The sequence below is a fragment of the Salmo trutta genome, chromosome 20 (assembly GCF_901001165.1).
Source record: "Salmo trutta chromosome 20, fSalTru1.1, whole genome shotgun sequence".
NCBI lineage: Eukaryota > Metazoa > Chordata > Actinopteri > Salmoniformes > Salmonidae > Salmo > Salmo trutta.
In genome coordinates, this window is record NC_042976.1 from 36,091,572 (window position 1) to 36,113,015 (window position 21,444).

The 21,444-nt window shown below is 39.4% G+C and overlaps 1 protein-coding gene across 3 annotated transcripts in view; it reads left to right on the forward strand.

The window, feature by feature from the left end:
* LOC115155962 (rho GTPase-activating protein 6) overlaps nt 1–21,444 on the forward strand; it is a 74,871-nt gene that overhangs the window by 8,787 nt on the left and 44,640 nt on the right. The window lies entirely within an intron of this gene.

Below are 21,444 nucleotides of genomic sequence, written 5' to 3' on the forward strand. Positions count from 1 at the left end.
AAATATTCTTTGTTGTAAGAATGTGCAGAATGTGCAGTACAGATCTGTACTGGTAATGAGTGTAGCTTCTACTCACCTGTTCCCAAGACACATCAGTGCTTTAGGATCATGAAAGTGTCTGACAATACAGTTGTTGTTGTTGCTGCTGCAGCTCAGCTACATTTAGCAGGTGAATTGCTCTGCCATGTGTGACATGGGACTGGAGTAAATATTGCTAATTTAATGATGGTCATAGCCAAGGATAGAGGCTTTACTGGTGTCATGTCATACAGGGGCGGAAATCCCGGGGGGGACGGGGGGGACACAACCCCCCCATTCTGGGAAAAATATGATTTGTCCCCCCCAATATATCACTGAAACATAACTATGTAATTTAAATAATATGAATAATATGCAATGAAAGCAATTGTGCTTATTCTAGACACTTAATAGCGCGTTTTTAAGTTTCAAAAGATTGCGACCCCCCCACCCTTTGCTTCACAATGGTTTGATCCACTGCCAGTTCCTTAGTTGGCAAGGTAACAGAGGGGTCGTATCCACTGTCTGAAAGGCACTCAATGAACGTAACTGACGTGAGGTTAATCCAGTCAATCGCGCACACACATTAGCTGAATATGCAGAGCTAGCGCGCAAATATTAACTATTAAGCTAGCTAGTACCTATTCCATTTATGTGGCCTCGTCAAAGATGGAATCTTTGCTATCGTCAATTTATTCCAAGATCAGCATGCAGATGATGCAAGTTAGTGCTTCAAAGTCCCTGTGATAAGGTTAGCGATAAACTGAAGTCCAAACTGAACAGAACTACACTCTCTTCTACCATTGTCTTAAATATATTTAATGGTCTCGTTGCAAAAGCTAAATTGTCGCAAGGGAACTTTTATTTATTTATTTTATTTCACCTTTATTTAACCCGGGTAACACCACTGAAACGGAATTGGTGCTCGCTAGCTTTGCAAATTCAGCTATTGTTGGAAGCCAGCCAATATGAAACAAACTATTAAAATTACAAAAGGTTGCAGCATATGTTGTGTAAATGGTGAACTCATACAGCTGTCAACTCTTGTCATTTTAATCCGTTTCACATTTGCTAGCTACCTTTTAGATCGAAGCCCAAATAGAATGATTGAAGATGATAGAAGCCCATCTCCCACTGTAAATAACCTACACACTGTGTGTGTAGCCAGCCAGCCAGCCAGGTAGAAAAATGGCAGAAAAATAAAAGACGGACATCAGAGTATTTTTTAATACACCAAAACGCATAGTAAGAACCCTAGTAGCCTAATATCTCAAAGACTAATTGATAAAATGTTCATAAGAAAGAAATGAAATTCTAATGGAAATGTTTCACAATGATGTCATTAGGCAGAGCAGGCAACAGATGGCACACAGACAGTAGAGTTGGGGACAGATATGCAGGGACAGACTGGCAGAGACAGGGAGTCTCAGGTAAGTTTGTTGAGTCTTTGTTTGGCAACATTATGAAAGGTTCTCAATTTTTTTTAACTTGTAAAATAGGAACATAATTGGAAAATGCCATGGATACCCCCACTCTCAACTTAAACTGGTGACTGAACTAAGATTTGTTAAAGGCAATGGTATTGCTGTTGTGATTAGTTGTGTAGTTTTGGGTACCGGTAGTTAGGAGTACGGCAAACACCTTATTTCTTTGGTTCCTCAATATACATTTACCATATTACAATGTAGGCTATGTGTTACAGCACTACTTTTGGTGTCCCCCTCAGGAATTGCTCTTGAGAAAATTTCATGTAATTGTCCCCTCCAAAGTTGATATCAGATTTTCACCCCTGATGTCATAATGTCATACTCCTCTGGAGCTCTTGTCAAACACAAACCCTCACTAAGGGTAGTTCAGACTTAACAAAAGCAGAAGGCTTTTCAGTTCTTGTAGGTTGTTTAATGCCGAAGATGCCTTTTACAGTATTATTTAGAGTGTCCAACAGACATGAGAAGCCAGAACAGCTCACTAATTCAGTGGCAATCCTTAAAGGTGAATGATAAATGGAGGGATTTCTGTGCACATCAAGTCCCAGTAGCAGCACGACCCTAAGAAGGTATCCACGGGTGTACTGTTTATTTAGCATTACCAAGATGTATTGAAAGGGTGACATTATGATAGGTTTTAATGAAGACCAGGCTTCTGGTTTCTTCATACCACAGTCATCAGCAAGGGCTCCAAACCCAAAGCCAGATCCCTCAGAAATGTAATCACTGTAAATCCGATTGAGGCTGATTAATAGCAGGGGGAGTAGGTCTATGACAGTGGAATACTTAATAGGATTTATTGTGCCATTGGGACTGTATATCTTACATGGTGCTCATGCTCTGATAATCAGCAGCCAGTGTTTACAACACCACATTGAAGTTGATTAGTGGGCATTATGTATATTCAATTGTGTTATATCTAGGTAACATTAAGTAAATGTTGTGTTACCTTAAAACACTGATTCAAAATGGAATCTACATGATTAATCAATTAAGTTTGTCTTCTGGATTAAAATTTGTTGAATTCTGACTCATCAATGGTAATGATTGAATATTATATTAGTGACTTATTGTAGCTATGTAGTTTGCATTATAGTGTTATGAAGCACAGATGTTCATTACCAATGTTTAATCAGATTTATTTTCTCCCTTCTTCAATGCTATTTAATAATAGTTGAAAGCTCTTGGGAGTGTGAGTCAAGTGCCAGTGCTACCATTTGCTTCATTGCCCAAGAATGTGGTAGAACAGCAGAGGTCAATCCAGACTACAGTTTAGCCAATTCGGTTAAGATGAGGGAACCTTGGTGTGAGATTCTGCAGATTCACATGACCATGGTCAGTGTGAAGTCCGTAAACTGACAAGACTAACAAACTTTAGGTACAGTTGAAGTCGGAAGTTTACATACATCTTAGCACATTTAAACTCAGTTTTTCACAATTCCTGACATTTAATCTTAGTAAAAATTCCCTGTCTTAGGTCAGTTAGGATCACCACTTAATTTTAAGATTGTGAAATGTCAGAATAATAGTAGAGAGAAGGATTTATTTCAGCTTTTATTTCTTTCATCACATTCCCAGTGGGTCAGAAGTTTATATACACTCAATTAGTATTTGGTAGCATTGCCTTTAAATTGTTTAACTTAGGTCCAAAATTTTGGGTAGCCTTCCACAAGCTTCCCACAATAAGTTGGGTGAATTTTGGCCCATTCCTCCTGACAGAGATGGTGTAACTGAGTCAGGTTTGTAGGCCTCCTTGCTCACACATGCTGTTTCATTTCTGCCCACCAATTTTCTATGGGATTGAGGTTAGGGCTTTGTGATGGCCACTCCAATACATTGACTTTGTTGTCCTTAAGCCATTTTGCCACAACTTTGGAAGTATGCTTGGGGTCATTGTCCATTTGGAAGACCCATTTGCGACCAAGCTTTAACTTCCTGACTGATGTCTTGAGATGTTGCTTCAATATGTCCACATAACTTTCCTGCCTTATGATGCCATCTATTTTGTGAAGTGCACCAGTCCCTCCTACAGCAAAGCACCCCCACAACATGATGCTGCCACCCCCGTGCTTTACGGTTGGGATGGTGTTCTTCGGCTTGCAAGCCTCCCCCTTTTTCAACAAACATAACAATGGTCATTATGGCCACAGTTCTATTTTGTTTCATCAGACCAGAGGACATTTCTCCAAAAAGATGATCTTTGTCCCAATGTGCAGTTGCAAACTATAGTCTGGCTGTTTTATGGTGGTTTTGGAGCAGTGGCTTCATCCTTGCTGAGCGGCCTTTCAGGTTATGTCAATATAGGACTTGTTTTACTGTGGATATAGATACTTTTGTACCTGCTTCCTCCAGCATCTTCACAAGGTCCTTTGCTGTTGTTCTGGGATTGAGTTGCACTTTTCAGAACGCTTCTCACTTTACAGAACGCGTCTCCTTCCTGATCGGTATGACGGCTGCGTGGTCCCATGGTGTTTATACTTGCGTACTATTGTTTGTACAGATGAACGTGGTACCTTCAGGCATTTGGAAATTGCTCCTAAGGATGAACCAGACTTGTGGAGGTCTACAATTTTTTTTCTGAGGTCTTGGCTGATTTCTTTTGATTTTCCCATGATGTCAATCAAAGAGGCACTGAGATTGAAGGTAGGCCTTGAAACACATACACAGACTCAAATGATGTCAATTAGCCTATCAGAAGCTTCTAAAGCCATGACATCATTTTTGTGCATTTTCCAAGCTGTTTAAAGGCACAGTCAACTTAGTGTAATCTTCTGACCCAATGGAATTGTGATACAGTGAATTATAAGTGAAATAATCTCTCTGTATTAATTGTTGGAAAAATGACTTGTGTCATGCACAAAGTAGATGTCCTAGCCATCTTGCCAAAACTATAGTTTGTTAACAAAAAATTTGTGGAGTGGTTGAAAAACGAGTTTTAATGACTCCAACCTAAGTGTATGTAAACTTCCGACTGTACATGTCATTTCAGGTCAATAACCACAGTCACGTGTTAGGTCCAAGGTGTCATAATATGCGACTGTGGTCGTTTGTTCCTGCTGTATCTAAGAGACTTTGGACTGACCCAATAACAACAGTGAAGTTAGTTTGATATTGTTTTCCCCGTTGTATGAAACCCTGCACCGCAGCCCCCTACTAAAAGCCTGCAGTTCCCTCTTTCCCTCCATTTATGAGATGTACAGTATGTCCTGTAACCTCTGGTCTTTGTTTAGGACAAAGTAACTGCAGTATGTGAAGCTTTCCATTGGGTTGTTAAAGGTTCAGACCAAGATCTAAGAGCCGTTACAATGTCCACAGATATTCTGTTTCTGTAAGGTACATTATTTGGCTTACGTAATGTCCACTTCACCTAGATGTACCATGCATGCACACTAAATGTGGTCTCTTAAGTGGATGTTCAATGTCCTACGCATCATTGTATAGTTTCCGTATAGAGAGCTCTATTTTAACAAACCTAATGCAATGGTAAACCTTAGCGCTGGCGATACCGCTATAGGTCCGGGGATGGCTTAATACTTAAATGTTTCTAAATATGAGTGTCACTGGATCCTCTCATCTCCCGTTCCATGATGGGTATATAACCCATCCATGTAGGCTTTTACGCACATCCAAATCCAAAATAATAACAGGGGCTGGCTAAAATAATGTACAATAGCCTACAGAGATAAAAAGGGGATGTCCGCTCACTGTTTTGCTGCTCCCAAACTTGATACTTTAATAAAGCTTCGGGGATTAAGATTTATTTCAAAGTGATCTCACGAGCCTAACCCTTAATTGTGTTGACTACGCAGCGAATGCATTCGGCAGGACAAAATAAAATGCGTTAATGGAGAGGAGAGAATGCTTGGTTTTTAATCACATTAAACAAAATTGGGGAGAAACGTCTCTGTTGTATTTATCGCTTTGGTGCAATTTTCACAAGTATGTGGTACATTTTCACAACTCTTAGTACAAAACTCAAAACAGATCTTCTAAAAGGCAGTTATTTCAAAACTCTAAGCACATTTACAATTGAATACTAAATACAACACACAAAATCCTACAGTCACTTTTACACCAAACTTAATCAGTGTTTCATTGCAATACATGTTTATATAATGTCCATTCACAATGCAATCATCACATTACTTTTGATATGATTATCTTCTCTTTTGTTAAAATACATTTGACTATTACTTAATCCGACTGCTCTTAATTCATGATCACTTAACCATTTGGTAAACCAATAGATTTTACATAAGGAGGCCCTGAAGCCCAAGGCAAATAAAACAACAACATAGACTCTTGGAATTATCTCGCTTGAATGACTTAGTATCTCGTTTCAACTAATGCATTTTTACTAAGTCTAGACACTAAAGAGTTAATTGCGGTGACCCTATTACCGCCACACTGGCGATCACGAGTCATGACGGCAGTCAAATTCCACGTGACCGTTTAGTCATGGTAATTAGGCTTCTCCGAGCTCTGATGCTGCTGATGGTCATCAGTACTGATGGATTCTGGGTTCTGACTCCTGAACTTGGAACAGTGTTAATTATCAGGTATCCTATTGAAATGTTGAGTGCCATGGTCTCAAGGGTTTACACCAGAAGTTAATGGTTATCTGTAGGAGGAATGTATATGGTGGAGGCAATTAAGCTTGGAATGTACTAAGTGCAGGGAAGACGATCATATGTTGGCAGGCACTGATAAGGGTGGAGAGCTGTGGATTAGTAAGGAGCGCGGTCGAGGTCAGGTCACATTAAGGGAGAAGGAACAGTTTGTTGCCTAGTAATAAAGATGTAATGTTTAGAGAGAAGGAGACTCCACCCAAATTGGGGTATTATATTACCACTTTTGTGAATATGTCTTTTGTCTGTTGCAGCTATATTGACCCAATGTGTGAATAAACTTGGTTTAAGCTTTACCGATCGTCCGTGAGTTTTAATAGGTTCATTTAGAACCTGACAGTAGCCTACCAAAGTTGCTAACTGCCTTGTACTCAGGACTCTATTGTCACTCTAATCACCCTGACACCAATGCAAATGTGATCGAAAAGCTAATCAAACACTTAATGAGAGCCCATGAGCTCATGTTGCAGAAACATTTCTATGGGCTATGCAGTTGCCTGAGAAACAGAGTGATGGCCTCTACTCAGCTTTCTATAGGCTAGGCATACTATATTTATTTCTCAACTTTCCTAATATTAAGCACATTGCTTTTCTTTACAACAGGAGTATTTCCTACCTGGCTGGCATGAAAATGAACCATGGGAAAGGTGTTCTCCATTCGCTATTTAAGTGCATAGATTACGTTTTTTTTCCCGCTGCCCCTGTTTCGAGATGGGTGCATGAAAATGGTCCATTCTAAATCAAATAAAATTTTACGCATATATTATTTAGTATATGTAAAGACAAGATTAAATCAAGAATAGTCTGATGGGTGACAATATTAGCCTGTCACTTGTGAATGATATATTATCACTTGTGAATGATGCCCAGCTTAAGGCATGAAACAGCACATGCTTTTTTTGGTGACCTTTTTTAAAATCATAGTCGCACCTGTCATGTAGCTTAGCCCATAGGCCTATATGTTTTGATACGGTTTGTATCACAACTAAAGTGGCCAAATAACTTCTTAAAATTAAGCTCATTAATCAGCTTTACAATAGGTGTAGAGCCTAACTGGCATACATACGCAGCGTTTGAGTTTCAAGTTTGGGGAAGATAATTCTCACCATAAAAATGCACCTTTATAATAAAAGCATTAAATGCATAATTGCATTTGTGGCCACTTGTGAGAATGGTGTTTTCCTGCTAATGGAACATTCACGCTCATAGCCTTCTGCCGTGTGCGCATTGTTGCGCTTATAATGGGAAGAAATAGCCTAATAGTTTATCAACATTTTAAGCTAAACGTCATCTTCTGTTGTCAGGCTCATTGCTTAAAACAGTTTTTTTGATGCAAGTGGTTGTATTAATTTGGGATCTATCGCATCCCACAACTGTCCCAGACTTTGTTTGTAATATTTGTTTCTCGCACAGAATAGAATAAGTCACCTTTTGTACTAGGGGGGATAGTAGATTGCTGTTCGTTAGGCTTACTCATCTCATTGGCTTACGGAAAGTGTTCTTCCAATATCTTCAATATGCGCCTCGGTGTTGGATAAGGACGCACGCAGTTTGCATCCCTGATGTGTCTGTCTTTATTTGTAGCCTGTGAGAAAGACTCGATCAGGTGACAGCGAGCCATGTGAGTGAGAGGTGCTTCGGCTCGCAGCCGGTAGAAGGGAATTATAATTATTGGCAGCAATTGGCTGAAAAATGCATGGATTTTTATAGGGGGCATTATGGCCACACAAAGGGGATGCAGCTGGGAAATTTGAGGCATTATCAAATGCTTGTAAAATTGTGAATGAGAGACTGATGAAGTGTATACAGCCTGCGCAAAAAAACAAAGCAGAGCTCATGCCTTTCATGAGAGTTTTTTTCAAATCATTATTAGAATCGCATCATGCAGCCTTAGAATATATAAAATATTGAAACATCCTATTAGGCAAATAGGAGTACCTGTTTCTTTGTTAACCACTCAACACAGAATAGCTGCATGTGCGCACTCCCTCAAATCGTTTGGAGAATATATTATTTATTTTATTCAGCTATGTTCAGTTGTATTCTTCAAACTATAAAATAATGCCACGGAATTCTAAGCAAATCTTGTCCGCTAAATTAACTAGTGTAGCCCACAGCCATATGGCATAGCCAGATCAGGGCCTAACATAAGGACAACTCAGAGTATGCTAATCTGTTCTTCTGAAATAGACTAGATTTTCTTCATATCATGTTTCTTTAGACCATATCATGTTTCTTTAGACATGGACTTATTAGACTTTTAAAAATGTACATTGCCATTCAAAAGTTTGGGGTCACTTAGAAATGTCCTTGTTTTCCATGAAAACATACATGAAATAATTTACAAAATGAATAGAAAATATAGTCAAGACGTTGACAAGGTTATAAATGATGTTTTTTAATTGAAATAATAATTGTATCCTTCAAACTTTGTTTTCATCAAAGAATCCTCCATTTACTGCAATTACAGCCTTGCAGACCTTTGGTATTCTAGTTGTCAATTTATGGAGGTAATCTGAAGAGATTTCTTCACCTGCATTGCTTGCTGTTTGGGGTTTTAGGCTGGGTTTCTGTACAGCACTTTGAGATATCAGCTGATGTAAGAAGGGCTATATAAATACATTTGATTTGATTTGATTCACCCCATGCTTCCTGAAGCACCCCCCACAAGTTGGGATTGGCTTGATGAGCACTTCTTACGTACAATACAGTCAAGCTGCTCCCACAACAGCTCAATAGGGTTGAGAACCAGTGGCTGTGCTGGCCACTCCATTACAGACAGAATACCAGCTGACTGCTTCTTCCCTAAATAGTTATTGCATAGTTTGGAGCTGTGCTTTGGGTCATTGTCCTGTTGTAGGAGGATATTGTCTCCAATTAAGCGCCGTCCACAGGGTATGGCATGGCATTGCAAAATGGAATGATAGCTTTCCTTCTTCAAGATTTATTTTACCCTGTACAAATCTCCCACTTTACCACCACAGCACCCCCAGACCATCACATTGCCTCCACCATGCTTGACAGATGGCGTCAAGCACTCCTCCAGCATCTTTTATTTTTTTCTGCGTCTCACGAATGTTCTTATTTGTAATCCAAACACCTCAAACTTAGATTTGTCTATCCATTACATTTTTTTCCAATCTTCCTCTGTCCAGTGTTATTTTGCCCATCTTAATCTTTTATTTTTATTGGCCAGTCTGAGATATGGCTTTTTCTTTGCAACTCTGCCTAGAAGGCCAGCATCCCGGAGTCGCCTCTTCACTGTTGACGTTGAGACTGGTGTTTTGCAGGTACTATTTAATGAAGCTGCCAGTTGAGGACTTGTGAAGCATCTGTTTCTCAAACTGTGCACCGGGGCCTCCCACTCCTCTTTCTATTCTGGTTAGAGCCAGTTTGCGCTGTTCTGTGAAGAAAGTAGTACACAGCGTTGTACGAGATCTTCAGTTTCTTTGCAATTTCTTGCATGGAATAGCCTTCATTTATCAGAACAAGAATAAACTGATGAGTTTCAGAAGAAAGTCTTTGTTTATGGCCATTTTGAACCTGTAATTGAACCCACAAATGCTGATGCTCCAGATACTCAACTAGTCTAAAGAAGGACAGTTGTATTGCTTCTTTAATCAGAACAAAAGTTTTCAGTTGTGCTAACATACTTGCAAAATGGTTTTCTAATGATCAATTAACCTTTTAAAATTATAAACTTGGATTAGCTTACACAACGTGCCATTGGAACACAGGAGTGATGGTTGCTGATAATGTGCCTCTGTAAGCCTATGTAGATATTCCATTAAAAATCAGCCGTTTCCAGATACAATAGTCATTTACAACATTAACAATGTCTACACTGTATTTCTGATCAATTTGATGTTATTTTAAAGTACAAAATATGTGCTTTTCTTTAAAAAACAAGGACATTTCTAAGTTACCCCAAACGTTTGAACGGTAGTGTAGATGTTCCAAAGGTTTGCATCAGTGGCTTGTAGGTTATGCTTGGAAGACAGGAGATGCTTAATGTGTTTATGTTAATTACGGTCAATTACCGTGAGACTGGCAGTTATTTGCTTGACAATCACCAGCTGGCAAAATTCAATGACCTTGTCCTTGTAGTTCAAGCAAGATACTACGTTGTTTGAATGACTTATTTGGTATTCGTTTGAATGACTTAATTGGTATTTTGTCTAATTAAGCCTAATTCGTTATGCAGCTTGTCAGACCATGTAATGGTTGCTGCAGCCATTAATTCACTAATCCATCCATTCATATGAATATTCATTGACAGTTTTTTGATAGCTTAAAGTAGGGCTGCTTTGAATGCCAGAGCATGTAAGTAGGCAAGGGAGCGAGGAGCAGAGCGTTAATCGAGCAGATAAAAGAATTGGTGTCGGCTTTCTTTCCCGCTCAAATTTCACTCTGGTACTGCTTAACCACAAGCTCTGGGCATGCTCTGCCTAGCGTTTTTCATTTCCTTTATCACCATTCTTTTAATTAGGCCTATTCAGTTGTTATTGTTTAGCCTACCCCACCCACAGTAGCCTATATCGAGTTTATATTCTACTTTCTAACATTATATGTGGTATTTTGAAGGACTTCAAATGTATTAACGGTTCTTTTAGGTAGACAATACATAAACTAAAATACATTTGACAGTAGCCTTTCTTAATATAAATCCATTTAATTAAGATAAAATATAATGAATAAATTGTAAATAATAAAGGCCAGTATGAGCTTTTTTTCATAAATTAAAGGGAATAAATAATCTCAAACTGCAAGTGATTTGCACACAGAAGTAAGCACCAACAAGTTTCACATGTGCATTGAGTGTGTGTAACGATGTGCGCTGAGAGTCGGGAAGCAAGTTCAGGGAGTGAGTGTTTTAATAAGTAAACACAACATAATACAAAACAAGAAACACGAACAACACACAGACTTAACACTGGAACAGAAACAATGACGCCTGGGGAAGGAATCAAAGGGAGTGACATATATAGGGAAGGTAATCAGAGGTGATGGAGTCCAGGTGAGTCTGATGACGCGCAGGTGCGTGTAACGATGGTGACAGGTGTGCGGAGAGGGAGCACACGTGACAGTGTGGGAAATGCGCTCTACAAATGAAATATTATCATTATTATAAAGACAGAAAAAAACATGTAAAAGCTTAACTACATAAGGGAATATTAGTGTGAATATACCCATACTATAAACAAGAGAAAGGACAATGGAATATATTTGAAATGCCTAAAATCTACAAATACATTGAGATGAAGCTACCCCTGTGTGGATGCTATTTCTCAAAAATGTATTACATTGAAGTAGGGACCGGCACAGAGTCCAGTAGGCCAGTGTCACAAGGCTACATAGTAATAGGCCTACACTACTGCTGGAGAGAACACACAGCCCTCCTTGATTGAGAGCTAGAATTAAACGTTAATTTAAATGTGTTCCACACAAGAGGTAAACAACGGTTTTCCATTAATAGAATCAATGTAGGGAGGTAACATGATATCATATGGGAATTGCTTGGACCGCACTTACCGGTAGGACGAGTTATCTCACACACTCTGGCAGATAAGTAGACTATGTGAGTGCTTTAACAGTAGCCTTGACGTACAGTTTAAGTATCCATCACGATAAATGAATGAACTTCAGAGATAATAGGCTGGTTAATGCTGCGAACAACATCCTTTTATTAGCCTACCAGAATCAACTACAAAAAGAGGTTTGTGATAGGCCTTCCATTGAAAACTGTAACTTGTTATAGCCTACAGTTCACAATAACAGGAAAAAATAGATGTAACCACTGAAAAAGTGAAGAGATAGTAAGCTTTCATTATGACACTTTAATCTTTGAAGGGTTGGCTAATGGTTTACTGAAACATTAGGAAGCGATCCGATTATCCATACAATGACAACCTATTCATTTGATTTTAAGGTGAAGCCAGACCAGAGAATCTTGTTTCTCATGGTCCGAGAGTCTTTAGGTGCCTTTTGGCAAACTCTAAGCAGGATGTCATGTGCCTTTTACTGAGGAGTGACTTATGTCTGGCCACTCTACCATAAAGGCCTGATTGATGGAGTGCTGCAGAGATGGTTGTCCTTTTGGAATGTTCTACCATCTCCACAGAGGAACTCTCTCCGCCGATTGCTCAGACTCTAGGAAGAGTCTTGGTGGTTCCAAACTTCTTCCATTTAACAATGATGGAGGCCACTGTGTTCTTGGGGACCTTCAGTGCCTTCAAGGATGATCAATGGAAACAGGATGCACTTGAGCTTGATTCCTAGTCTCATAGCAAAGGGTATTTAAGGTATTTCTGTTTTTTATGTTTATAAATTTGCAAACATTTCTAAAAACCTTTTTTTGCTTCGTCATTTTGTGGTATTGTGTGTAGATTGCTGCGTATGTATATTTATTTAATCCATTTTAGAATGAGGCTGTACCGTAACAAACTGTGGAAAAAGTCAAAGGGTCTGAATACTTTCCCAAGGCACTGTATATACAAAAGAATGTGGACACCCCTTCAAATGAGTGGATTTGGCTATTTGAGCCAAAGCACACAGCCATGCAATCTCCATAGACAAACATTGGCAGTAGAATGGCCTTACTGAAGAGCTCAGTGACTTTTAACGTGGCACCGCCATAGGATCCCACCTTTCCAACAAGTCTGTTTGTCAAATTTCTGCCCTCATAGAGTGCTGAAGCGTGTTGCGCGTAAAAATTGTTTGTCCTCGGTTTTAACACTCACTACCGAGTTCCAACCTGCACAATAACTGTTTGTCAGGAGTTTCATGAAATCGGTTTACATGGCCGAGCAACTGCACACAAGCCTAATATCACCATGCGCAATGCCAAGTGCCAGCTGGAGTGGTATAAAGCTCGCCGCAGTTGGACTCTGGAGCAGTGGAAACACGTCATCTGGAATGATGAATCATGCTTCACCATCTGGCAGTCCGATGGACAAATCAGGGTTTGAAAGAAACAATGTTTAGCAGGCACTTACAGGCACTTGCATCATGCCTGTCTTGAGTATTTGGCCATAGGTTCTCATCAAAATCGCAGTAAATATCATTGTTCATGCACTTAGGGAAAAACCTTTTGAAAAAAGATGTCTACAAACAAAATGAATGCACAATGAAAGGATTGAAATGTAAGACTGGCTGTGTTACCAGTTTGGAGTTTTGAAAATTCACCACATACTTGTGAAAATAGTACCAAAGCGATAAAAAAAAAACTGTAACACTAAGACCAGCTTTTTTCTGGTCTTAAATATCCCCTCCAGCGCTGACTGAAATTGGCACTTCGGCTCGTGTTTTTAAGGACACACCTCAGATATTGCCACCCCTCCCACCTCAGCGCAAGCAAGCTTATGTAAGGCAGGTAAATGACCAATCCTGGCGTTAGGGTTTGAAAATAGAAGAGCTCTGGCTTTAACAGGACAAAATTGCAGACGAGAATGCGTTTGACAATTGCTCTTGCTTAAACGCAACCCGAAAATAGAGCCCAGAGTGTAGAACGCAAATAATCAACAAGCTGGTTCAATCATTGATGAACCCCATGGAATCCAAAGAGGGAGATACCTATGTAATTTTGCATGGTGGTACACTCAAATTAAGTAACAATTGAATTAAAATGCATTTAATGTCCCAATACACTACAAAAAAATCTCACGTGCTGAGATGATTAATCATTATACTATCCACAAATGTATACATTTTAGGATCACTATTGCAATAGTCTCGTCCCCCAGTTAGCTCTATGTGGTAGCAATTACCGTGTGGACGAGGTTGCTATGGCATTACAATCTCTTCAAAAAGCACAGAATTGCCAATACCAACCTAGCACAGTGATTTGACACATGATTACTATTTCATTATTTGGATGCTAACTTACTCAACAAAACATTCTCACTTCTCCTCACATTATTACTGGCCTCATAACTGCCTTTCTTAGAGAGAGAAAACAGTATGGAAAGGATCTATACCAGCAGATGTAGGACCTTAATTTGAGCCAGGTTGCTACAGCAGGAAAATAATCCTGCAGCAACAGGAAATGTGAAGTATTAAAATGAATTGACATTTTTTTGTTGGGGTTGACACATTTTTCGTAAGGGAAAATCAAATCTTATATTTGTAAGTGGAAATTACAAACTTCAGAAGCCTTTTTAAACCTCAAATACACTACATGTTTTAAATGTCCTGCAGTTCCCCTGCAACAAGGTGATCAAATTAAGATCCTACAGTTCAGTGTAAATGGGCTGAGTGAGACAGCTCGCCACAGAACATTGATGTTGTTATTTGGCGAGAAAACCTTTTCTAAATATAGACGGCACGGCGGCTGCTTCTTGAGGAAATGCAAACGTGACGGAGGAGAAGGAACACTCATCAGTCACGATCAGGGAGTGAATCCTCAATGGGGATCCTGCTGTTGTTGCTTCAGATGAGTGTGTTGCGCTCAGTAGCTCATCACAATGTATTAGCTTGGGCTGGCTGTGTCTGGTCTGAGGTCTCATTAAATGTAATAATCACCTCACTCTTATTCACCCCTGTCTTAAGATAAACAAGATGATCTCTCAATAGAGAAGGAGATTAGATTAGAGACACATGAGGCAGCGAAGCTCAAATGAACATAGATAATAAGATATAGAGAGGAAGTTGTGACCCTTTGTTGCTTCTGAGGGACTACCCTTTCTAAACTAGAGTTGATTTAGTTCTGTTTACAAATATTATTTGATTTGATGGCTTTGGGCATCAGAACCTTAAATGAGTTACTGTTTCATGTGGCTGTGGACATTCTCTGTTTACCCACATCCCCAGCATTCGTTATGGATGCGTTTGGGTTAATTTAGGTTGATTTTAGGATATGATGTTGCTTTGTAATTGAAATGCCCCAGGCAGGTACAGTATGAAACTTGTAGCACCCTATGAGAAACTGTGAAAAGATTGTATGTAGATGTAATCAATGCCATTTTTTTAAACCCAGATTATTGTGGACCCCACATGAATGACTGTACATCAGACCGTGTGTCTCCGTCCGTGTATATTGCTGTTTTCTGTGAAGATGGCTGTTATGGATTACTTCAGATGATGCTCTCTTCCTCCATCAATGATGACAAAGCGCAGTTGAATATCAAGGTGTAGCTCAATGCTGATATCTAGTGGTCACTAACTTTCTTTCGCCATCTCATGTCCTGAACTAACCTGACCCTTTGCAATACAAAATTCTGAAATAAGTTATGTGAGTTGCTTTCATCTCTTATAAAGAAATATATTAATCTAGCCTTTGTATTTAATTAATTAGTCACATCAAAACATGTCTGAAAGTTGTATTTCATTTCTTTAATCAAATGCTTAGAAGACATTTATATTCATTGCATAGATGAATTCCTCTGTATTTCCATCTGCTGAGTCAGAATTAGAGAATCCACAAGAGGGAGACATTGACCACACATTACAGTAACACAGACGATAATCTGCCAAACAAAATCTATACAGTTTGTGTTTTCATTAGTAGAGCATTTGTCTCATCTCATAAAGAATTAATGACATCTTCAATTAAATTACGTGTCATGGGGAGAAGAGTTTTCCAATGAATATTGCTGGTCATAATATAGAGCGGCCATTTTTATTTTAAAATAAATGTTTTCTCTTTCTCTTTACTGAAATGAATTTCCCCTGCCAATTTTTATAAGCTACTACATTTAAGCCTTTGTCTGGGGAAAAATGTATCCATAACTGTTACAGGGGTCTACCATCCTCCCTCAGCTAACCTTTGTGCACTTGAGGGGTTAACTAGTTTGTTGTCTACTTTTTTCTTAATCAGAAGTTATTATCCTGGGTGACCTAAATTATGATTTGGAAATACAGGCTTCAGACAATCTAAAAGACATCTAATGATCTAAACCTAACCCAGCTGGTGACTAAGACTACACAGCTCAACCCTAAAAGTCTTTCAAAGTCAGCTCTAATTGATCTTATTTTAACGAATACACCACAACAGTATATTTCTACTGGTGTTTTCGCCCAAGACATTAGTGACCCTTTCCCAGTTGTCTGTGTTAGAGATGTGAGAATACAAAAATCTAAACCTTGTGTCATCACTAAGAGGAACTTTAAAAACTCCAGTGAACAGGCTTTTTTACATGACAGACTTAGCTTTGAGCCTTTTTGTAGATGTCTTCAATACTATTGTGGATAATCGTGCTCCCTTCAAAAAATGAGGGATTAAATGTAGATTGAATGCCTGGTACACTCTGGAATTATCAGAAGTCATTCATAAAAGAGATGAGATGGGTCAAGGGCAGGAACACAGGCTTAGGCTCAGACTGGCAAGCTTTTAAGCAACTGAGGAATCATTGTGTAAGACAAATCAGAAAAGTTACATCTGATTATTATGTAACCACTCTTTTGGATTGTAATGGGAACCCGGGCTAAATTATGAAAACTGTCAAATCCCCGAAGGGTTCTACTTCCTCCTCTGACACAACAAATTAATTCAGACACTGGCCTCATTATGGGAAAAAATGCCATCATTGATGCATTTAATCACCATTTTATTTCAGCGGGGTATCTCTTTGAAAGAACTTCACAATGATATTGGTCTAGATGCTGATAGGGGAAACTTGCTGAATGATCAGAGAAATTAGAGTCAAATGTTTTCTTTTAGACTATTTACAGAAAAAGAAGTCCTGGATGCTTTGCTAGCAATAGACAACAAGAAATCCACAGGGGCCGACCAATTGGATACTGTTCTGCTTAAGTGTGCAACACCCATCATCGTTGGCTCAATAACCCACATTTTTTATTTAACATTATCAGGAAATATTCCAAAATAATTGAAATCACTTCTTGTGCTGCCATTCCATTAGGCCGGGATATTAGTGATCTTAACCTTTTCACACTTGAGTTCCAAATATCTCTAACGGTCGCCCAAGCGTGAGTTTTTTTTATGCGTGTGATGTCAGAATGCACTCACTGTTCTAAAATGTGATTGTTACGCAACAGGACAGTTAACCTGTGCTGCCCTCAAACCAAGGCACGCTGTCTGATAATTATCTATAGGCTATGTTTCAACTTGTCAATTTCAAATGATTTTCTTACACGTTTTATTTTCTAACAGTTTGAATTGAGGTGTGTTCCGCCTCCTCATTAATTCACATAAGAAGTAGCCCATTTCACTGTTGCGGACGTTTATCTTTGAGGCTTTACTGAGTCGGACAAACTTGTCTATTCAAGGAGAGCCCAAGCACTTCCCCAGTGTTTCGCCAGATCAGGTATGATGACATTGTGCATCTCAAGTCAAAACAGGCCTTGCACAAACTTTCCCCCCTAGCACATTTTCTGGCTTGGCTCACATTGCCTACATTGTTGTTTTCCTTACAAATAATAACTTTGGACATGTGTGCGTTCCCTTCAAAGTAAGTGCCTTATTTTCTGTATATCCTGTTGTCGTTTCTACTGTAGCATACTGTATGTATGTATGTATGTATGTATGTATGTATGTATGTATGTATGTATGTATGTATGTATGTATGTATGTATGTATGTATGTATGTATGGAGAATAATGTATTTACTGTTTTATTCACATTTTCAAGTATGCATTCCGATTCTTGCATAGATTGTAATGGACACATATGATGTGTGTAAAATACTTGTTTTGGAGGTTGTACTGATTATGATTAACTAATGTTCAGCTATTTGCCAGCTAAGTGTGGCGCCATGTTTGTTGACATCATACAATGCATTCTGGTTGTCACGTAAGCGTTTGTCAGACCCCATCTTTGTCAGACCAAAGATGTTATAAAAAGGGATAGTTCAAGCTCTCAAGACAACTGGGAACTTTGAAAATATGAGATAAAATCATGACGTCAGTGGTCTTCAGGTCGGAAAGTCAGAGCTCTAGAAGGTGGCCCGAGTTCTCGAGTTGGAATTCCGAATTCCCAGTTGGAGCTCATTTTTTTCTGAGCTCCCAGTTGTCTTGAACGCACTGACGTCGGAGAGTTCCCAGTTGTTTTGAACGCGGCATCAGATTGTAACTATGGTACCAGCTCAGACTCTTTCCAGGTGGTTTATTTTTACTTAGCTTATAAACTTCTCCTGTGTTAGATAGCTTTCCAAATGTGTACGTGTTTTTGTTGTACTTTTACCCCCTGTTTTTCATGATATCCAAATGGTAGTTACAGTCTTATCCCATTGCTGCAACTCTCCTATGGACTCAAGAGAGGTGAAGTTCGAGAGCCATGCATCCTCCGAAACACGACCCTGACAAGCCGCACTGCTATTTGACACACTGCTCGCGTAACCCAGAAGCTAGCTGCACCAATGTGTCGGAGGAAACACTGTCCAGCTGGCAACCGAAGTCAGCTGGCAGATGCCCTGCCAACCACAAGGAGTTGCTAGAGCACAATGGGACAAGGAAATCCCAGCCAGCCAAACCCTCCCCTAACCCGTATGATGCTGGGCCTATTGTGCGCCGCCTCATGGGTCTCCCAGTCACGGCCGGTTGTGATACAGCCTGGGATCGAACCCGGGTCTGTAGTGATGCCTCGAGCACAGTGGTGTAGTGCCTTAGACCGCTGCGCCACTCGGGAGGCCCTAAATTTGTATGATTTAAACAACTCTCTTCCTAGTCAGATAATAGATAAAAAAGTAATTTTGAACTCCTGAGCCAAATGTTATTTGGGCTTGATAATGGGTTAATTCTAATGACATAAGACAGTGTATAATAAAAAATTAATTTGATGAAATTCTAATAATGTTATAGAAAAACAATGTCAAATACAACAGAGTAAAACAAGCTAATATTCAACGGAAAACACAAATGTTTTATCTACCTTGGAGAAGTATTGTGTCCTCATGACTTAAAACTAGAGCTTAATCCCAAAAATGTGGTCGAAAGTTGAGGGTTATAGTTTAGATTTGTTGTGAAAAAACAGTGTGGGTCAAGGTTTAGCCTCTACCTTATATCATACTGCAGTTTGTTGTTTTTAGGGCTGGGCGGCCTTTCTCAATAGCAAGGCTATGCTCAATGAGTCTGTACGTAGTCAAAGATTTCCTAAATTTTGGGTCAGTCACAGTGGTCAGGTATTCTACCACTGTGTACTTTCTGTTTAGGGCCAAATAGCATTCTAGTTTGCTCAGGTTTTTTGTAAACTCTTTCCAATGTGTCAAGTAATTATATTTTTGTTTTCTCGGGATTTGGTTGGGTCTAATTGTGTTGCTGTCCTGGGGCTCTGTGGGGTGTGTTTGTGTTTTTGAACAGAGTCCCAGGACCAGCTTGCATAGGGATCTCTTCTCCAGGTTCAATTCTCTGTAGGTGATGGCTTTGTTATGGAAGGTTTGGGAATCGCTTCCTCTAAGGTGGTTGTAGAATTCAATGGCTGTTTTCTGGATTTTGATAATTAGCGGGTATCCACCTAATTCTGCTCTGCATGCATTATTTGGTGTTTTATGTTGTACACTGAGGATAGTTTTGCAGAATTCTGCATGCAGTCTCAATTTGGTGTTTGTCCCATTTTGTGAATTCTTCATTGGTGAGTGGACCCCAGACCTCACAACCATAAAAGGCAATGGGTTCTATAACTGATTCAAGTATTTTTTTGCCAGATCCTAATTGATATGTTCCTTTTGATTGCAGAGAAGGCCCTTCTTGCCTTGTCTCTAAGATCATTCACAGCTTTGTGGAAGTTACCTGTTGTGCTGATGTTTATGCCGAAGTATGTATAGTTTTTCTGTGCTCTAGGGCAATGGTGTCTAGATGGAATTTGTATTTGTGGTCCTGGCAACTGGACCTTTTTTGGAACACCATTATTTTTGTCTTACTGAAATTTACTGTCAGGGCACAGGATTGACAGAATCTGTACAGAAGATATCGGTGCTGCTATAGGCCATTCTTGGTTAGGGACAGAAGTACCAGATCATCAGCAAACAGTAGACATTTGACTTCAGATTCTAGTAGGGTGAGGCAGAGTGCTGCAGACTGTTCTAGTACAGACAAATTACCAATCCTGGCATTAGGGTTTGAAAATAGAAGAGCTCTGGCTTTAACAGGTCAAAATTGCAAACGAGAATGCGTTTGACAATTGCTCTTGCTTAACGCAACCTGAAAATAGAGCCCAGAGTGTAGAACGCAAATAATCAACAAGCTGGTTCAATCATTGATGAACCCCATGGAATCCAAAGGGGGAGATACCTATGTAATTTTGCATGGTGGTACACTGAAATTAAGTAACAATTGAATTAAAATGCATTTAATGTCCCAATACACTACAAAAAATCTCACGTGTTTAGATGATTAAGCCTATGATCATTATACTATCCACAAATGTATTCATTTTAGGATCACTATTGCAATAGTCTCATCCTCCAGTTAGCTCTATGTGGTAGGAATTACCGTGTGGACGAGGTTGCTATGGCATTACAATCTCTTCAAAAAGCACAGAATTGCCAATACCAACCTAGCACAGTGATTTGACACATGATTACTATTTCATTATTTGGATGCTAACTTACTCAACAAAACATTCTCACTTCTCCTCACATTATTACTGGCCTCATAACTGCCTTTCTTAGAGAGAGAAAACAGTATGGAAAGGATCTATACCAGCAGATGTAGGACCTTAATTTGAGCCAGGTTGCTACAGCAGGAAAATAATCCTGCAGCAACAGGAAATGTGAAGTATTATGTGTATTAAAATGAATTGAATTTTTTGTTGTTGTGGTTGATACATTTTTCGTAAGGGAAAATCAAATCTTACATTTGTAAGTGGAAATTACAAACTTCAGAAGCCTTTTTAAACCTCAAATACACTACATGTTTTAAATGTCCTGCAGTTCCCCTGCAACAAGGTGATCAAATGAAGATCCTACAGTTCAGTGTAAATGGGCTGAGTGAGACAGCTCGCCACAGAACATTGATGTTGTTATTTGGCGAGAAAACCTTTTCTAAATATAGACGGCACGGCGGCTGCTTCTTGAGGAAATGCAAACGTGACGGAGGAGAAGGAACACTCATCAGTCACGATCAGGGAGTGAATCCTCAATGGGGATCCTGCTGTTGTTGCTTCAGATGAGTGTGTTGCGCTCAGTAGCTCATCACAATGTATTAGCTTGGGCTGGCTGTGTCTGGTCTGAGGTCTCATTAAACCTAATAATCACCTCACTCTTATTCACCCCTGTCTTAAGATAAACAAGATGATCTCTCAATAGAGAAGGAGATTAGATTAGAGACACATGAGGCAGCGAAGCTCAAATGAACATACATAATAAGATATAGAGAGGAAGTTGTGACTCGTTGTTGCTTCTGAGGGACTACCCTTT